The sequence below is a fragment of the Elephantulus edwardii genome, unplaced genomic scaffold (genome assembly GCF_000299155.1).
Source record: "Elephantulus edwardii isolate Elephantulus edwardi_28Jun2011 unplaced genomic scaffold, EleEdw1.0 scaffold00069, whole genome shotgun sequence".
Taxonomy (NCBI): Eukaryota; Metazoa; Chordata; class Mammalia; order Macroscelidea; family Macroscelididae; genus Elephantulus; species Elephantulus edwardii.
In genome coordinates this window covers 14,630,276-14,633,843 of record NW_006399819.1, presented here as the reverse complement: position 1 = coordinate 14,633,843, position 3,568 = coordinate 14,630,276, and positions in this window count along the sequence as shown.

Sequence of the window (3,568 nt, the reverse complement as noted above, 5' to 3'; positions counted from 1 at the left end):
TGTAAGCAGACCCTAGTGATTGGTACATGGAATGTGAGAGCCATGAATGAAGGAAACACCATGTAGGCCAACAATATAACATAAAAACGAAGAGAAAGAAATCTAAAGACATGTTACAATGGGGAAATCTATAAGAACCTCTCTCCAAAGGGCTAACAAGCAAGGGAGTCAGTTTAAAGATTAAGGTGCATATGGTCTAGAGTCATTTCAATTGTTTCCTATGAATCTGACAATTGGTTAATAAAGACTAAAGAGTCTGTTTCTTTGAATTGTTGTATTCATAAAGAGTATTGAATATTCCTTGTACTGCACAAAGAACAAACATTTGACAGAGATGCAGCTGGAGTTCTAAGAGGTAAGGATGGTGGAACTTTGTCTCACTTATGTTGGGTATATTTTCAGAAGGAAGTATCCTTAGAGTAAAACATTATACTGGAAGTTGGAGTGTCAGAGAAATAAGAGGAGACCCTCAACAAGATGGATTGACACAATGACTTTTCCAATGAACGTAAGTATGTATGACAGGTGGTGAGGCTACGACAAGGTTCAGATCCATTGTTCTTAAGGTTACTGAGTCTATGGAATCTTACAACAGCAACAAGTGACTTCCACTGTAGATTTTCTGCAAGCAACTTTAATACATATCTGTTAATGTGTAAGCAAATGGATTCCTCACCCCCCCCCCCCAGTAAATGATCCATTAATTGTTTTTAGCATTGTGGGGAAAGAAGATGGGTTTGGTTTTTGTTTGTTTTATTCTTTCTTTTGGTGGTTTAAACCACATTCATTAATGCTAATTCAGGTTTGTTCATGTCTTTGGCTTCATTCTAGACTCACATTTCAAATCTGCATGTATTGCTTGCATTTTCCTGGTATTTAAATAACAGTTCCTTGTTCTTGGAATGCAGCATAACTCCCAAAATTATCATGAGACTTGTGATGATACATCATAAGTCAGTTATAAAATTTGTTAGCTTTTCTCATTCATCTGCTTGTGTGTGTGTCTGTGTGTGTGTATGAGAGATACCAGCTGGCCATGTAAGACTTAAAAAAAAATTCATAAAAGCAGACCACCCTTTTCTGCATGCTTTAGTCTATGTTCAACGTAAACCTTATAATTACACATGAATGATATTTAGGGATCTTCCCCCCCCCTAAGTTTTCAGAGTGGTGAGTGGTGGATGTTTGCCTTTTTAAAAATATTTGCCTACTGCACTGTTTTAGTAGTTGAAAGGTTAATATGGTTATTGTGTACTGTCGAGTTGTAACTGACCAATAGCTAACCCTGCAGCAAGTTTTCAGAGGCAGGATGATCACATGAGAGAAGATAGCCCATCATTCTACACAGAGCAGCTGGTAGATTTTAACCACATGCCTTTGGTTGGTAGTGCAGCTCCTTACCACAAAGCCACCAATTCTTGTCACTGGATTGAGACAACATCATGACAGATGGAAAAAAGACTTGCTGACACTGTCAACGACTTCTTCTTTCATGGATCCATCCATAGTCGTCAACACCCTTGGTACCAGCAGTCTGGAGATTAGAAGGTATATTGCACTGGGAAAGTTGGTAGTCAGGGACCACTGCAAATTATTGAGCAGAAATGATATCTGTTTGAGGACTAAGGTGTGCCCTATTGAGACCATAATTTTTTAATAACTTGCTGTGCATTTGAGAGTTGGACAATGCATAAGAAGACTAATGGATGCCTTTAAGATGTGGTGTTGGAGTACTGAATAGCCCATAAACTGCCAAAACAACAGATATGTCTTGGAGAGAAAGTACAGCCAGAGTGCTGCTCTGAGGCAAAGATGATAAAGCTTCATCTCACATACTTAGGACATGTTGCTAGTAGAGGCTGTTCCTTGGAGAAAAACATAGTGTTTGGAATGGTGGAGGGTCAGCAAAAGAGAGGAAGACACTCAACTAGATGATTACAATGGGCTTAAATGTTTCAGAGATGGTGAGAATGGCACAGAGTAAGACATGGTTCAGATCTGTTATTCGTAGGATCACTATGAGTCATACTTGATTCAATGACACCTAAAAACAACAGGATAAAGGTGCACTGGTGAAGAAAAGGTACTGCCAATAGAAAGTAATTTTAACTCTATGGACTCTATGAAGATGACACAACCTTCCTTGCTGAAAGTGAGGAGAATTTGAAGCACTTGTTGCAGGAGATCAAGGAATACAGGCTTCAGTATGGATTGTGTCTAAATATCAAGAGAACAAAGATTTTTACCACTGGACTAATAGGCCATTTCATGGTGGATGGCGAGGAGACTGAAACTGTCAACATTCCATGGACTTCCAAGAAAACAAATAGATATGTCTTGGCGAGGGTGAAGCCAGAATGCTCTTTTGGAAGTAAGAATGATGAGGCTTTGCCTAACTTACTTTGGATATTGCTAGGAGGCGCTATTCCTTGGAGAGGGACATGATGTTGGGAAGGTGGAGGATTGACAAAAGAGAGGAAGACCCTCAACCAGGTGGATTGACAAAGTGAATGCTGCAATGGGCTCTTGTGTGTCAGGAAGTGTGAGGATGGCACAGGATAGGACTGGTTTCAGATCTTTTGTTCATGGGCTTGCTATGAGTTGTACTCAACTTGATGGCACCTAACAATGACAACAACATCTTCCAGACTCATCCTTGTTGTGTAGTGTTTTAGTTCACTGTTTTTCAGTTCCATTGCGTGAATGTACCACCATTTTTCTATCCATTCATTCATTGATGGTCACTTGGGCTGCTTCCATCTCTTTGCAATTGTGAATGCTTCAATAAACATGGATATGCATACATTGTCAGTAAATATAGGTGTTCATACATATGTTTCTGTCATGGCTTTGATTTCTTTAGTTTGTATCCCCAATAGTACAATGTTGTTGCTGTTATGTGACATCGAGTCACCTGCAACTCATAGCATCCTCTGTACAGAAGCTCTGAACCATTCCCTATCCTGAGTCAGTCTCACTGATTCCCACACACCTTTCTCCATTGTCGCCGTTACTGTATCCATCCATCACATCCAGGTCTTCCTCCCCTGTGCTGTCCCTCCACCTTTCCAAGCATGATGTCCTTCTCCAAGGACTGGTCACTCCTGGCCACGTGCCCAAAGTATATCAGATGGAGCTTCAAACTCTCAGCCTCCAAGGAGAAACTTGGTTTCACCCTCTCCATGGCAGACCTATTTGTTTTTTATGGTGGTCCATATTATGTTCAAGACTCCTCTCCAGCACCAGAACTCAAAGGCATTTGTTTTTCTTCTGTCATCCTTAGTCATTGTCTAGATCTCTGATGCATAGCAAGTAATTGCACAACCATGGCCTGGATCAGGTGCACCTTAGTCTGTAGACTGACATCGTTGCTTTTCAGTACTCTGGCAAGGTGCCTGACAGCAGATTTTTCCAATGCAATTCATCCTTTGACTTCCTGACTGCTGGTGTTAAGAGAGTTGATTGTGGAGCCGAGCAAGCTATAATTGTTAACAACCTCAACCTCTTCTCCATCTATCATGGTGCTGCCAATCGGACCAGTGGTAGAATCTTTGTCTTCTTTTTTTTT